The sequence below is a fragment of the Podarcis filfolensis genome (genome assembly GCF_964270895.1).
Source record: "Podarcis filfolensis genome assembly, chromosome: Z".
NCBI classification, from domain to species: Eukaryota; Metazoa; Chordata; class Lepidosauria; order Squamata; family Lacertidae; genus Podarcis; species Podarcis filfolensis.
The window spans coordinates 22,372,467-22,389,339 of NC_139617.1; the positions used below are offsets into that span (position 1 = coordinate 22,372,467).

The 16,873-nt window shown below is 43.2% G+C and overlaps 2 long non-coding RNA genes across 2 annotated transcripts in view; both read right to left on the minus strand.

The window, feature by feature from the left end:
- LOC310754412 overlaps positions 1-16,873 on the minus strand; it is a 156,154-nt gene that overhangs the window by 40,760 nt on the left and 98,521 nt on the right. The gene's annotated exons all lie outside the window — the stretch shown is intronic.
- Positions 6,847-15,258, minus strand: LOC310754421. The gene is made up of 2 exons (XR_014543823.1): positions 15,135-15,258; positions 6,847-6,922 (listed from the first exon to the last, which is right to left on the minus strand). It is a non-coding gene; the product is annotated as an uncharacterized lncRNA (long non-coding RNA).

Sequence of the window (16,873 nt, forward strand, 5' to 3'; positions counted from 1 at the left end):
CACCCACCCACATTTAATCTTTGCGACCAATGATTAGGGATGGATGAATTTATCAATCTTGGTTTCTCTAAGTTTCACAATCTTAAACCCAGTTCTTCAGATTTATGCATCAGCTTATTTTTTTCCAAACAACCCATTGCACCCTTGCTTGCTCCACTCACCCCCTGCCATTCCCCCACGTTAACCCCCAGAGTTTCCCTTCCCACCCCATGCAGCTACTAAGCTTGCTTTCCACTTTCCCAACCCCATTTCCGAAGCCACTTCTCTCTTCTGTTCTGCAGCCCCACTCTGAACCCGTTTTCACCTTCACCCCCATGTCCTTGCCTCTCCTCTCCTTGTGTGCAGCCCCCATGGCTACCTCCTGCACCTTCTTGTATTCTCTTCTATTGCACAGTCTCATTTGTGCATGCACACACCATGATATTGATGATATCTAGGCTGGATTACTGTAATGTACTCTGTGTGGGGCTTGATCCAGAAACCGTAGTTAGTGCAGAATGCTGCAGCAAGGTTGTTGGCAGGAATAAGATCCCATCAGTGTAAGCATGTTACCTATGCTCAGAGATCTGCACTTGCTTGCTTGTTACCAGGCCATTTGTTTCCAAGCCATGTTCAATGTGCTACTATTAGTGTGGGCAAATAATTTCAGTAGGAATCAATGTATATCCTAATTCTGATTAAATTATTTAACTGCCGCTGCTGTAGTCAAAATAGCAACACGCAAGAGGAAGGCATGAGCAGATTTGACGTATCACAGAGATGTGCACAAGTACCAAAAATATATATTGGGAAGTAAAACTTTAGTGGGTAGAAGGAAGTGGAATCCAAAATAGTCCAAAGAGGTCTAAGCTTAGTGCCCACAAAACTTTGTATGACTGTGTTGAGGAAGAAAGAATCCTGCATGGGAGGAAGAATGGAAGGGGAAGTGTTATGTACTGAGTTGAATAGGATCCAGAATGCAGCAGTCTGATTGGTCCGCAGGAGCCACCCAATCCAGCTCCAGGTGGAAGTGAATCCACAACCTGATTGGCGTACAGGAGAATCCCGGAATTAGCCAATCACGTGGGGCCCATTGTGTAAAAAGCAGACAGTTTGGGGACACTTTGATTCCTCACTACTATGAGCTGAATAAAGAGCATGAAATCCACACTCGACTCCAAGTATATTTCAGGAGGGTAGAGAAAGGGACCTTGATAATACAAAGGTGCCCACCTGGGCACTCACTCTTTTCCCAGCTGTCTCCTATTAGCTCACTCACTCTGCGCAGCCAGGGAGATATTTGAAAGTTCTGCCACCTCCCCATCCAGATCCAAACATGTTTTGTTGCTCCTTGTATTGCTGGTGCACAGGGAGTGAGTGCTGACTCCACCCACAACCTGCCCCCAAACCAACCTCCTTCAGTAGCTCCAGAAACATGCAATGGTCAATGGTATCAAAAGTTGCCAGAATGTCAAGAAAAACAGGAGGGTCATACTGCCCCCCCCATCTCCCTCCCATCAAATGTTTCAGCGTCATGACTGGGTCTGAAGTGAGGCTGAAACAGATCTAAGTATTCAGTCTCTGCCAAGGATGCCTGAAGCTAGACCACCACCACCCTCTCAGGCACCTTGTCTCAAGAGGATATTAATTTGTTTTCATACCTGGGGGGGGGAGGACATCCCATTTTTTATCACAAGGGAATGGTGGCCATTTTGGTTGCCTTGGTCTCGCGTGATTTCACAGTGCAATTTTGCATTTGGGTCGTGGGGAACTGCAGCATAAAATTGCACAAGATCATGGCAACCAAAATGACTGTTGTGCTCTCAACAAAAATAAATAAATGGGAAGATGGCATCCAGGAAGGTTGTGTCCCAGATTTTGGCTTCAAAGTGTTGGAGGGTATGTGTTTCAATACACACACCCTCCTCTCTTCTTTTCTGCCATTCAGGCAAGCAAAAATCTTTATCGGAATTCAAAGGCACATTCCAGCCTGTCAAAATACTCAAAGAATTGTGAAGTAAGACTAGTGACAGGGACTGCCTGTGGATAGGAGGTGTGGCTGGGTAGGGGTGCAATGTGGGGAAAGTCCTAAGGGCCAGATTGAGAAACTTGGAGGATTGCATTTGGCCCCTGGGCCTGAGGCTTCCCTACCCTAGAGTAGACAACTGAGGTAGATAGACCAATGGTCTAATTCAGTAGGTAGCAGCTTCCTAGGTCTGGTAGAGTTCCCTTAGATGATGCCAGTTTTTCTTAAATATTCTTAACTGAATGAATGTTCTCTAGCATAGGATGAGTCATCTAGCTTTGCACTTTGTCATCTGTTAAACCTTTGTGGCATTCATTTTCAGGCTTTTTTGGCAATGTCTCATGGGGACTACATGTGCACAGTTGACTGGGTGATGGTTTGACAGTTTATATGCAGAATGGAATCTTTCATATACATGAGCTCTTCCTCCTCAGTTCCCATCAAGTTTCCCCCGCTAAATGCAAATAACAGAATCTATTAGAAACATCGGTGGCTTCCTAGAAGCACCATTCATCCATCTGGTTCAGTATTGTCCACACTGAGTGGCAGCAGCTCTTTAGGATTTCAGGTAGAAGTCTTTTCTCGGCCCTACCTGAAGATGCTTGAGATTGAACCTGGGACGTTCTGCGTTCAAAGCAGATGCTCTAGAACCTAGCTGTGGCCCTTCCTCCTACGTTACAGCAAGGGAAGTGCAGACACAGCACAGAGGAGCTGGTCTCCCTCTTCCTTTTTGGAATGGAAATAGTTTTTAAAATGCAGTAGTATTGGGAGGGGAAATTAATATGGGATGGAAGAACTCAGTAGCATTTCTCTGTTCCCACTTCTGCCTTGCAGAGTTTTGGATGATGTAATTCTACCACTTTTGGTTTCTGTTCCTACCTTAGGTTGGCGCCTTAAATAATTAGTTCTGTTTTTGCAAAGTGGATAGTTTTCAACAAGCACCAACACTTTGGCTTATTAGTTGTTATTCTATGTAAAAGGCTGTTGCATTGTCATTTTTTAACCTGCAGGGAACTGCCTTGCCCTGATTAATTTTACAGCTGTTTCATTTATTTATTAGAGTTAGGGGCTCAACTATTGCTCATTGTCTAAGGTTACAGTCCTAAGCACCCTTACCTGGGAGTAAGTCCCCTTAGACACAGCATCAGATTGTGCTGCAAGTGTTCCTTGTGAAACTCAGTCATTGCAGATACGTTTCACAAACTTTTAACAATTCTTTCACACTTTGGATTTACCCAATATATGCCTCTGGATTGTGACTTAACTAATTGTCTATCTAAATGAAAATAACATAAGTAGACCTTGCCCTGCTGAATCGGGCCAAAGGTCTACCTAAGTCCAGCAACTTGTTCTCATAGTGGCCCACCAAATTCCTCAATGGGAAGCCAGCGATAAGGACATGAGCATGAGTTCTCTCCCTTTCAGGTTCTCCAGCTAGAGATGGAGTAGCAGTTTGATTCAGGTTGCACTTAAAGACCAACCTACCTATTTCTCATTTTTCAAAACAATTTGTGAACCGAAACACAGCCATCCTTTGAAATTTACACTTTTCTGAATATTGCAATGCAGTTCTCCAGTCAAGCAATGCATCCAAAATAAATATACCAGGATAACATGTGCATAAAAACGCATATATCAGTGATGCAACCTACAAAACTGCATTGTATTGGGGAAATTCATTTGCAAAACTGTGCATAACAGGCAAGATTGCACACAAAAATGTGTATATCAGGGGGGAGATTCATGAGGATTTTTTTAAAAAAAAACCCCAAGCTGACGTGAAAGAAACTGAAACTGGCTGATTCTCACATCCCTGTCTCCACCAAGGGCTAATCAGAGGAAGACTGATCCTTGAGGTAACCATCAGGATTTGTAGTCATTAAGGTGCTCAGAGATGCCTTCTTCTACTACTTCTACTTGCTGAGCAATCCGGCCTTTTCACTTTCATAAGCTTATAACAACAGAGAAAATATTGCAAAAACACTCTTTCATCATAGCTCCATTGAGTGGTTAGGAAGTAGCATGAAGCAATCAGTAGATGAAACCAATGTTTTAGGAAGCCATAGAAGTGTGGCCAGAGAGCACACACCCAAGTGTGGATGGATATGATGAAAAGATAACGGTTGCATGAGAGCTTTGTGTAGAACACAGCTGCAGGCCATCTGCAATAACAGAAAGAAAAAAGTAAACCCCCAAAGCAACACAGAAGTATAGATACTGCATTTGTATAGTGCTCTGGATGACATTTTAATGCTTGTTGAACCTTCTAAGATTATGAATCTTGCAGATGGATCTTTCAGAAGGATAACTGGAGTTTTCCCACAAAGGCAGCAAGGCAACAGAGTCTCTCACCCATTCCTTTGGTCCTTGGTTCAGAAAAGTATAGGGTTGACCTTTCAGATTGTTGAGGAGCAAAGAGGTGGTCCTGTTGGAGCTGTGAGCTAACTAACTATTGAAAACCTGGTGTTATGATATACTTTGACGCTAACTTTTATAGAGAGGGGAGGGGGAATTCCTCAGTGAGTTGGATAACATGACACCAAGTCCTTTGAACTGCTGTTTGCTGCTTCTAGTGTACTCTTGTGAGATATGTTTAAAGTGAAGAGGGCTTTAATTTTGGGAAGACCATGGATTTATTTTTACAGTCCATGAATCATAATCTTCACAGTCCATGAATCATAATTTTACCTTTAAAGAGATGTTCATTATGTGTGAGAGACATCTGCTTCCTGCTCAAGAGGCTGAAAACTATCTCTGGAAAACACAAAGATAACTGCTCTGATCTTTTCTGCAACTATTAGGGTCAGGATGTTAGCTGTTCTTTCACGGTCGTATCTGAGATAGGAGCTTGTAACAGGGTCACAGATAGTTCATGCGGGATATATTTTATATTAAACTTATTCCAGTTGCATTGATGTCATGTAAACTATGTAAAAGTGCAGACTAGCCCTACAGACTAGTTACTACAGATTATTGATAAGTGGGTGGTTCTGGCTCTCCAGGAGATCTGGCCCACCAGTCCCACCATAAAGATCTGGCCCACTAGGCCAAAAATGTTCCCCACCCTTGCTCTTGGCCTTTGATCAGCAGTATACATTTCAGCTGAGCTTTTAATATTTTGGTTTTAAACAACTCCTAAACATATTGGGAGAAATTTCACTGTCTTGACTCCCCCCACCCCAGCTGCTGCTGCTGCTGCTGCTGCTTCCAATCCCTTTTCATTTTTTGTTTTAAGCAGTCCTTTTTTTCTTTAAAAAGGTTCATTTAATCTCATCTACTGTTTTGCAGGCAATTTGTATGAAAATTTGCACGAACAAGAGAGGTTTGCTTAGGCTTTCAGAAGTATTGGGATGAAACTCAGCTTGTATTGAAGACTGATGGGTTTGCAAGGGAAGGAAGTAAATTGGAAGATGTAACACTGTGTTTCCTGTGGGATAACCAGCCTCATATAACCAACATGCTTAAGTTTACTTAATGCATGAGGGCATTAATGTCATAGAGTAAGCTGTCCTGCCAGGCTTAGCTAGGTGACTTCCCCTCATCTTGGGAGGAAGTCCAGCATATTGTTGCCTCATTCTACCATGTGAACCTCTATAAAGAGGTCTGAGGTGGTTGCTCCAAGCTCAGACCAGATGGCTTTTCCTACAAAGCCATCTTTATGGTCCTATGATTTGGAAATTTACACCACTTTGGAACTAACCTAAGTTCTGGTCCCCGTGTTTTCTGACTGCTGTATGGAAACGCATGATTCTGACTTTTGAGGAGTTTGTAAGTAAATCATTTTTAACTAACCAAATGTGTGAGGGTTTTTTCTATGCTAGGGAAAGAGGAGAATCTTGGAAGCAACTTAGAAGAAGATATTTTATAGGTCTACCAGCCTCTATTTTCATTTTATAGTTTGCCATATATTTTGTGAATTTAAATCTCTGCTGTGGTTCTCTCACCAAAGAGAACTTGCTCCAAACCTGGGTCTTAATCATCCAGGAAATTCTCTTTTTATACCTAATGTTTCTTTCCCAACTAACACTTCCTAGACTATCTTTCTGCAGAGGCGAAGCAACCTGCTCTGGTACCCGGAGTGGTGTGCATCTCAGGGGGCATGGCGTGTGCCCCGGGGGGTGCCGCCGATCAGGGGTCGCCATTTTGTCATACCCCCATCCCCACCTCGGAATGTCCCTGTCTTTCTGACCTAACCTGTGCTAACATTTCCTCAGGTGCTAGACTGATAGTCTCAGGGTTGCCAATCTTACTTCCTATTTCTGCTTCTTCTTTGCTCCTGCCCACCCCCACCCCCCAATAGACTTTTTCCTTTGCCTCTCTTCTGCAGAGATGAAAGACCAAGCACGGCTCTCTGCATCTTCATCCTAGTTAGCTAGAACTAGGCTCTTTCCTATCCAACATGTTATTTCCTGTAATACAACTTAGCTTTCTTAAGAAGTAAGGGACAGAACTTCCCTCCCTCTTCTTCCTGCAACCTCCCCATAAGCCCCTTATATCTATTGTGGGTTTTCTCCCCAACCTCCCAGAGCAGATTTAGGGGGCAACTGGGGAGAGGAAAGGGAGGGGAAGTTCCATTGCACAGCCAAAAGTGCTTGCATCACCAGAAACACACACACACACACACACTCACACAAATGTACTCCCGCTTTCCTCTAAGATCTGGATATTTTCAAACAAGGTATGCACTGCAAATTCTCCTAAGAAAATATGGACTGAGAAATCAACCTAAAACAGAAGCAATGCTACATGAATGGTGGCATGGTTGGTTACATTTATAAATTATTATATGAAACTTAGGGAGGGGAAATTAAAATGTGAAAAATATTTTTGGGTTAACATCCTTCTTTTCTTTTCTTTTCTTTTCTTTTCTGGAAGCGTATTGGAGACAAAACAGGCAAAGCTTCATTCTCGATGAGTCTGAAAGAGATTTATTTTAAGACTCTGCATGGGTGGTAATTGTCACCTTATAAACAGAAACATATATAAAGGATGTCACAACTCCCATGCAGATTTTTGCATCTTCTTTTGGGGAATGATGTCCTCAGAACACTGAATAGCAGGTATTTGTCCCTCTAGCCTTGCAATGCACATCTTTTTGCCATCATTGGGCTCATCTGCTACCATTTTGTTGGCCATCTGTTAGCCCAAACACCACAGGAATGTGATTTAAGCATTTGTGAACACCCACAAATATCAAGGATTTATCCAAAACAATGTTTTAATGCAAACAATAATTTCTGACCAGAAAGAAGACATGACAGGGCATGCCTACATCATATGCAGTGGGGGAACCTACATGTTTGGGGCCCTGAAGCTTGAACTGTTATGGAGACCCCTTTGCAGCAAGCACTGAGGTCTGAGTACTCACCGTTTTCTTCATTGATGGGATTGTTCCATGACAGATCACCACACCTTTGCAACACTGTGCTAGGTAAAGGTAAAGGGAGCCCTGACCATTAGGTCCAGTCATAACCGACTCTGGGGTTGCGGCGCTCATCTCGCTTTATTGGCCGAGGGAGCCGGCGTACAGCTTCCGGGTCATGTGGCCAGCATGGCTAAGCTGCTTCTGGCAAACCAGAGCAGCGCGCGGAAACGCCGTTTACCTTCCTGCCGGAGCGGTACCTATTTATCTACTTGCACTTTGACGTGCTTTCGAACTGCTAGGTTGGCAGGAGCAGGGACTGAACAACAGGAGCTCACCTCGTTGTGGGGATTCGAACTGCTGACCTTCTGTTTTTTTTTTTGTTTTTTTTTAATAAATTTTTATTAATTTTCCAACATATATTAAAACACAATACAACTGACAATACATAAACAAACAAACATATAAACACGTATAATTTCATAACCTCTTTTTCTTAAACCTTATTTCAATGACTTCCCCATACCTCCCTTTTCTGCATCCCTGTTCTAAACTTTTCCAGCAACCCCTAATTTCAATTACTTATAATTCCCTTTCTTTAATCCTTTTTCTCTTACCCAATTATTTGTCACTACAATTCTGTTTTACATTACCCATGACATTTTAGCACTCATTAATTTTACAACAGTTCTTAAGATAAACTTTAAATTTCTTCCAATCTTCTTCCACCGTCTCTTTTCCTTGGTCGCGGATTCTGCCAGTCATCTCAGCCAGTCCCATATAGTCTATCACCTTCGTCTGCCACTCTTCCAGCGTGGGTAGTTCTTGTGTCTTCCAATACTTTGCGTGGGTAGTTCTTGTGTCTTCCAATACTTTGCTAAAAGAACTCTTGCTGCTGTTGTAGCATACATAAAGAACGTCCTATCTTTCCTTGACACCAATTGGCCTACCATGCCCAGGAGAAAGGCCTCTGGTTTCTTATGAAAGGTACACTTAAGTACCTTCTTAATTTCATTATAGATCATTTCCCAGAAGACCTTGATCCTTGGGCACGTCCACCAAAGGTGATAGAAAGTACCTTCAGTTTCATTACATTTCCAACATTTATTATTGGGCAAATGATAGATTTTTGCAAGCTTGACTGGGGTCATGTACCACCTATAAATCATTTTCATAATATTCTCTCTTAAAGCATTACATGCCGTAAACTTTATACCGGTGGTCCATAACTGTTCCCAGTCAGCAAACATAATGTCATGACCAATGTCTTGTGCCCATTTAATCATAGCTGATTTAACCGTCTCATCCTGTGTATTCCATTTCAACAGCAAGTTGTACATTCTTGACAAATTCTTAGTATTGGGTTCCAACAATTCTGTTTCTAATTTTGATCTCTCCACCTGAAAGCCAATTTTCCTGTCCTGTTTAAATACTTCATATGAAGCCAGTCTCTTACTTTAGACTTCAATTTCTCATAACTCTGTAATTTCACTTTTCCCTCCTCTTGTTCTATAATTTCCCAATATTTTGGCCATTTAGATTCCATATTAAGTTTTTTCACTTCCTTAGCTTCCATTGGTGACAACCACCTAGGGGTTTTGTTTTCCAACAGATCTTTATACCGAATCCAAACATTATATAGTGCTTTCCTAACAATATGGTTTTTGAAACCTTTGTGAATTTTTACCTTGTCATACCATATATATGCATGCCAACCAAACCTATTATTAAACCCTTCCAGATCCAAAATGTCTGTGTTCTCAAGAAGTAGCCAGTTTTTCAGCCAGCAAAAAGCCGCTGATTCATAATACAGTTTTAAGTCTGGCAGGGCAAACCCCCCTCTTTCTTTTGCATCAGTTAATATCTTAAATTTTATTCTGGGCTTTTTGCCCTGCCAGACAAATCTAGATATGTCTTTCTGCCACCTCTTGAAACAGTCCATCTTGTCCACAATCTGCAATGTTTGAAATAAAAACAACATTCTCGGCAAAACATTCATCTTAATAACAGCAATTCAGCCTAACAAGGAAAGTCTCAAATTTGACCATATTTCTAGATCTTTCTTAACTTCTGTCCAACATTTCTCATAATTGTCTTTAAATAAGTTCACGTTCTTAGATGTCAAATTAATCCCCAGGTATTTCACTTTCTTTGCTACCATTAATCCAGTTTCACTATGAAACCTCTCTCTTTCAGCAACTGTTAGATTTTTCTCCAATACTTTCATTTTCTGTTTATTCAGCTTAAAACCTGCTACTTGACCAAATACTTGTATTAGCTCTAAAACTCTTTTTGTACTAGTGTCTGGCTCTTGTAAAGTTAGTACTAGGTCATCTGCGAAGGCTCTCAGTTTATATTGTTTAGCTCCGACCTGGATCCCTTTAACCAGCTGGTCCCCTCTGATCATGCTTAATAAAACCTCCAAGACAGATATAAAAAGTAATGGGGACATTGGGCACCCCTGTCGTGTCCCTTTTTCAATAGCAAATTCTTCAGTAACCACATTATTTACAATTAATTTTGCTTTTTGTTCAGAGTAAATTGCACCTATACCATTCTCAAAACCTTGGCCTACCCCCATCCCTTCAAGATTCTTCTTCATAAAACTCCAAGAGATATTGTCAAAGGCTTTCTCCGCGTCCACAAATATTAATACTGCCTTAGTATTAATATTAGCTTCTAATAGCTCCATAATGTCTATTATATTTCTCACATTGTCAGATAAGTGTCTTCCTGGGAGAAAGCCTGCCTGATCTTTCGAACTGCTGACCTTCTGATCGGCAAGCCCTAGGCTCTGTGGTTTAGACCACAGCGCCACCTGCGTCCTTACAACATTGTGCTACTGACACTCAAACTTTGGGGTTGTTGAAATATGTGCAACAAAAAATTAAAAATTTGAGTCTTGCAAATCAAACTGGTTCTATTAGACTCAAAAATTTTAAGCAATGTGGACAAAAGCAACATGTATAGTTCAGTTGGTAGAGCATGAAATTATTATTATTATTATTATTATTATTATTATTATTATTATTATACAGCTGGGGAAGTTTGGGAGGCACTGATCTATCTGAACCAGGCAGATAGACAACTGGAAGATGGATGTTATTAATCTACTATAACAATTTTAAGAAGTAGAAAGAAAATGACATACATCATAGAGGTTCTTGTAGGCAAGTAACCTGCCAAATCACAGGTAAATAGATCCAGGGGTTTTTATGCTAGGCATTTTTAAATGTGGTTTCTTTGGGAGGGGGAGTGCATTAAGCCAATGACCCATCCAGCCCAGCAACCTGTGGTCAGCCAGATACCTGTGGCAAGTCCCAAAGGAAGACCTGAATGCAACAATGCTCTCCCTAGAGGGCTAGAAAGTTAAGATGAAGGTGGGAGGGGAGGGGAACAGCTCCAGGCTTGGGTTCTGCTCAGCTGCCACCACAAATCCCAGAAGCTAAGATCGAACTGATTTGGCAAGAGTGGAAGTGTGGGCATGTGCCAGAGAAGCAGAAGAACGTGGACAGCTAGCTTTAGAATCGGCAATCAATATAGTACAGCATTGATGACACCAGGGGAAAAAGTCAGAGGGGTGGCACAGAAGGGGCAAAGGATATTTCCGAGAAAAACAACAGTATATGTTAATGACAGGAATTCAGAAATGGGATGGGAGCAAGTGAGGAGGCAAATTCCTTGCTTTGGGGGGTGGGGACTTGCATTCTGCCACCCACTCTGCTGCTGCCTATATGGCACAGACAAGAAAAAGTCAACGCAGTACATCAACAATACACACACAGATTTTTGATATTTTTTTTTGCAAGGAACTTTCCCAAATATAATGCATTTCAAAGTTATTTTCGCTAATCCCGTATGTGCATTTTCTGCCCAGTTTTCCTTATTGTGGGCACTTTGGCCCTTTTTAAAAAGAGAGAACGAGCGAGCTGCATCGCAAAATGCACACAGCAGAGATTTGCAAGGATAGCTGCATTGATTTCTGGACACATATTTGGGAAGTGCAAATGAGGAAGGTCTGCACTAAAATGGGAATCCTGAGAAATTCCTTCTCCATCGCTAGTTATGAGGACAGAGCGTCGTTGCCTATTTTTGTCTCTCTCCACGATTAGTAATTGCAGAGTGCATGATGCATACTAACCAGCAATCTGTGCTGGTTCAGGCAATCAAAGGGCGGTAAAGAAATCGGGGTTTCTTTGTCCAGAAGTTGGGTGCCTATTTTGGAGTGTGAACATGGTCCTTTTTTTTAAAATAACCTCACCCACTAAATTCTTCTTCTTCTGCTTTTCTCCTGGTAGCCACAAGATGGCAGCATACACCGTAGCAATTGCCTGTAGCTAAATTCCTGTTTTTAAAAAGCGAAAAGCAGGTCGAGGCAAAAGGACACGATACTAGACGAGACGGGGTGGTTTTAGCGCCACGATGGGCAAGATACCCCCCCTCCCCCCATTCTTTCTCTCTCCTTTTACTGGAAACCTGAGGTCCGCAAACCACAGCCAGGTGCAACTTAGGAAGCGCAGCTGCTAAGAAATAAGCAACAAGGAACCTCTGAGCATGTTCCCAGCCTAGGAACAGATCAGCACCAGAACGAAACATGCAAGTTCTGTCACCCCACTCCTGGCAGTGGCAGCTGGTGACCAATGCAACTGGCAGGATGGAAGGCAGGGAAACCCAACAGCAGGTGGCATCAGAGCCAATGCAAAGCCATCCCTGTACAGTGGTACCTCGGGTTAAGAACTTAATTTGTTCCAGAGGTCCGTTCTTAACCTGAAACTGTTCTTAACCTGAGGTACCACTTTAGCTAAAGGGGCCTCCTCCTGCTGCTGCACCGCCGCCGCACGACTTCTGTTTTCATCCTGAAGCAAAGTTCATAACCCGAGGTACTATTTCTGGGTTAGCGGAGTCTGTAACCTGAAGCGTATGTAATCTGAAGTGTATGTAACCCGAGGTACCACTGTACTGGTTTTTAGAAAGAAGACAGGCCAGTGGGGGCTGACTGAGAGCAGGCTGAGGCTGGTGAGACAGTGCCTGCATTTGCTGGCTGCTGGCTTCCCCAAAAGCATTATTTTTCAGAAACCTATTTTGGGTGTGTATGGACACCACAGAATCACAGAACGGTGGAATTAGAAGGGACCATGAGGGTCATCTAGTCCAACCACCTCCAGTGCAGGAATCTTTCACCCAACATGAGGCTCAAACCCAGGACCCTGAGATTAAGAGTCTCATGCTCTACCACCTGAGCTATCCAGTGTTTCCTGTTGTTAGACAATTGGGGATCAGAAACCCACCCAAAGGTCTACCAGCAGATGCGCATCTACTTTCTGCCCACCCTGTTTCAGACGACATTCAACAAAATTACTTTACTGGTACCAAGGGCCTAAGCCCTAATGGAATCAAAATGACAGACTTCAGTGTAATTCATTTCCCATTCTGCATTTCCTATTTTTGGTGGGGTGGGGTTCCTTCAATAATATGTCTTTCCATCCTAACGGTTAAACCAAGACCAGCCCAACCCAAGGGGCTGAGTTGATTTCAAAAGGTCCTGGGCAAATTGGGAGAAGCCTCCGTGGAAACAGATTCCCTTTCTGAAATCTTGGGAATACAGTGGTACCTCAGGTTAAGAACTTAATTCATTCCGGAGGCCCGTTCTTAACCTGAAACTGTTCTTAACCTGACGTACCACTTTAGCTAATGGGGCCTCCTGCTGCCACTGCACTGGCGCCGCACGATTTCTGTTCTCATCCTGAAGCAAAGTTCTTAACCTGAAGTACTATTTCTAGGTTAGCGGAGTCTGTAACCTGAAGTGTCTGTAACCTGAAGCATCTGTGACTTGAGGTAACACTGTAAATGCAAATAGACTGGGGAAGGGGATTTGTGCCTTCTCACCCCATAGGAGTTTTCCTGATTGCAGCACTGAGAGGGGTAACTAATGCTGTAGAAGACAGAATCAGAATTCAAAATGACCTTAACAGATTGGAGAACCAGGCCTTAACTAACAAAATGAATTTCAATAGGGACAAATGTAAGGTTCTGCACTTAGGCAGGAAGAACCAGATACACAAATATAAGATGGGGGACACCTGGCTTATTAGCAGTACGTGTGAAGAGGATCGAGGGGTCTTGGTGGACCACAAGCTTAACATGAATCAACAGTGCAATGCTGCAGCAAAGAAAGCTAACGCTAATCTATGCTGCATCAACAGAAGTATAGTGTCCAGATAAAGGGAAGAAATAGTAGCACTCTATTCTGCCTTGGTCAGACCACACCTGGAATACTGTGTCCAATTTTGGGCACCACAATTTAAGAAGGATGTTGACAAGCTGGAACGTGTGCAGAGGAGGGCAACCAAGATGATCACAGGTCTGGAAACCAAGCCTTATGAGGAACGGTTGAAGGAGCTGGGTATGTTTAGCCTGGAAAAGAAGAGACTGAGAGGAGATATGATGGCCATCTTCAAATATCTTAAGGGCTTTCAAATCTAAGAAGTGTTTTTTCTCCTGATCTGGAGGGTAGGACTCAAACCAATGGCTTCAAGTTACAGTGGTACCTCGGGTTAAGAACTTAATTCATTCCGGAGGCCCGTTCTTAACCTGAAACTGTTCTTAACCTGAAGCACCACTTTAGTTAATGGGGCTTCCTGCTGCTGCTGTGCCGCCGGCACAAGATTTCTGTTCTCATCCTGAAGCAAAGTTCTTAACCTGAGGTACTATTTCTGGGTTAGCAGAGTCTGTACCCTGAAGTGTCTGTAACCTGAAGCGTCTGTGACCTGAGGTACCACTGTACAAGAAATGAGATTCTGACTAAACATACAGAAAAACTGTCTGATAGTAAGAGCTGTTGTGGACTCTCCTTCCTTGGAGGTTTTTAAGCAGAGGTTGTATGGCCATTTGTCATGGATGCTTTAGCTGAGATTCCTGCACTAGATGACCCTTGGATTCCTTCCAACTCTACAATTCTACAATTCCATCCAAGTGAATTGGCACTTTTTTCATTCACTTGTATGCAGCAGAAGACTGCAGTTATTTCAGAGAGGAAAAGAAAACATTGCATGTAAGGATGGGATAATTATTTTGATTCTGTTCACATTTAGAAGCGAGCCTACAGAATTTGCACTTTGCAAAGCAAATATGCAAACTGAAATACAGCAATCCTCCAAATTTTGCAATGCTGCTGTCCAGCCAAGTAATGTGCCTATAGTAGGGTAAAGTGTGCATTAAAAATGCACACAAATAACATACAAAACACATTATATAAGGGGAAATTGCTGCAGAAATATGGATAACAGAATTTAAGAATGGGAAAAAAACAGTAACAAAGAGAACTGAAATACATTTTTGTCCATCTCTCACTTTTTCTCTCTCAGACACATTCCTGCAACGTGCACCCCCTCTCCCTTAATACTATTGGTTTTCCTAATAGCAAACCTTTGATGGATCAGTGAAAATAGGGAGTGAAATCAGAAAAGTCATGAAGAATGTGAACACACACACATGCAAATTCAATTCCCCGCCCTCAGCTAGGTAGCAAAAGAGCTTGAGTCAGCCTTGTTTTCAAAGTGAACACAGGCTGTCTGTTTGGGACTCCTACTCCTCTGCTTGTGGTCAGCCTAGAATGTCATGTGTGCAAAAGCGGGTATGTTTTCTTTATAAACTCACAAGGAAGGCAGCTATTTTCTAAGACTGTACTGTTGCTTAGGCTACCAGATACAGATTAGTGCAAACAAGTGCAACCTCTGTATCCATTGGTCCAGGCCTTTTGTATCTTACCTCTCATTTCCTCAATCAGAACAATGTTTTCCAGATAATGAACTTGGGGCAGGGGATTCTTCCTTCCTCGCTTGCTTCCTTCCTTTCTTAAGTGGCTGTAAATAGAATTGCAATAAAAATGGAATTCAACCCCAGGGAGGGGACTCTCCATAGTGAAGTTAGATGCACACACACACACCAAACCCAAGGATTTAATGCTCCAGGCTTGGAGAGATAAGACTGCAGAGGGAAATGTGGATGGGGTCTCAGGCTTGGGATCAGATACCCACACCTGAAGCCACATCTGCACCATACACTTAAGGAAGCATTATACCACTTTCAACAGTCTTGACTTCCCCCAAGAATCCTAGGAACTTTAGTTTATTAAGGCAGCTGAGAGTTGTTAAGAGACACCCCCCCATTCCCCTGACAGAGCCACTGAGGGTGCCCGGCCTCTAACACCACCACCTGCTATCTTGCCACTGACTCTCTGGCACTGCAGCAGTGACGGAGCCAGGGATCTCTACCTCTACCGTAGGGCCTCTGTTGTGGCCTGCTGCAGTTGCAGACAAGCTTCCATGGTGCGTCTGCAGATATGACGGGCCCCAACAGAGGCCCCATGGTAGAGGCAGAAGCTCTGGCCCTGCAGTGGTGCCAGAGAGTGGCAGCGGGAGGGGCAAAGGCTGAGCAGCAGGCGCATGCGCAATATGACATGACACAGACTGCTTGGCACCCATAGCTTGGGGCCCAAGTTGGTGTCTCTGGCAAGTGGGATTGTTAAGTCACTTAGGGAACTGTAGCTATGTGCAGAGAATAGGGGTCCTCTAACTACTCTCAGCACCCTTATCAAACTACAGCTCCCAGAATTCTCTGGGATAATTCATGACTGTTTAAAGTGGCATCATAGTGCTTTAAATGTATGGTCTGAATGTGGCCTTATTCACCCATGCACAGAGAGAATTTACTGGGACAGAACCTTCCTGCAGAATAACCAAGTGAATCCTTGGGGCAGTGGCACTTTGGTGAGTCCATCAAATGTGGATCATGTTCTCCCACTCTGTCCCTCTTCTTCTTCTTCTTCTTCTTCTTCTTCTTCTTCTTCTTCTTCTTCTTCTTCTTCTTCTTCTTCCTCCTCCTCCTCCTCCTCCTCCTCCTCCTCCTCCTCCTCCTCTCCTCTTCCTCCCTCCCCTTACTTACCTCCTCCTCTTCCTTTTCTTTCCTCCCACATCACTGGGGACTGTTGACAGATGTTCCCTAATCTCTACTGCCATGTCCCCCTATGAAGCCCTGCAAACAAAGCTACTCTGACGTTGTTGCCAACTGCATCTGGAATATCCCAATGTTCTCCTGCCAATCATTTCTCTCTCATGCTGGTTTTGGAAGCCCATATTTTCAAGCCCTGTATTTCCGACAACTGTTTCTTCATTTAAATTGTGTTCTTCCAACGGAAAGGAAGCACAACACAGATGCAGGGGAGGGGCCACAGCTCAGAGGTAGAGCATCTGCCAGGCCTCAGGTTGAACCCCCAGCATCTCCAGGTGGGGCTGGGGATGTTCCATCCCTGGAACCCTGTGTAGACAATACTGACCCAGATGGACCATGGTCTGACTCAGTATAAGGCAGCTTCCTATGCTCCTGTGCAGAGGAAGAAGGTGCTATTCATAACTCATTTATTTTGAGGCTGCCACACAAAGCTATAAAAATTATGCACCCCCTCCAATCTTGTTTTATGTCTGCTGCTTCCTCAAACAGGATTTTCT